Genomic DNA, 237 nt, shown 5'->3' on the forward strand with positions numbered 1-237 from the left:
GTATGAATATCTTGTAGTTTAATCTCGTCAGTTCAAGTGTAATAATAATTGTGTTTTCTAACTGACTGCTATCCGGTGACTTTATTCAGTTAAGGACAGATTCCTGGTAATGAAGGAGTTAGTAACTGGGTTGGTAAGACTATATAGCTTATGATCCACTAGCAAAGGTACTGTACTCGGTGTTGTCCGGGTAATACCCTATCGTCGTGTATGCCGGTTACCTACAACTCTGGATGA

Source organism: Coenobita brevimanus, chromosome 90, assembly GCF_032717465.1.
Source record: "Coenobita brevimanus isolate Jiangsu-jjx chromosome 90, ASM3271746v2, whole genome shotgun sequence".
In the NCBI taxonomy this organism is placed as follows: domain Eukaryota; kingdom Metazoa; phylum Arthropoda; class Malacostraca; order Decapoda; family Coenobitidae; genus Coenobita; species Coenobita brevimanus.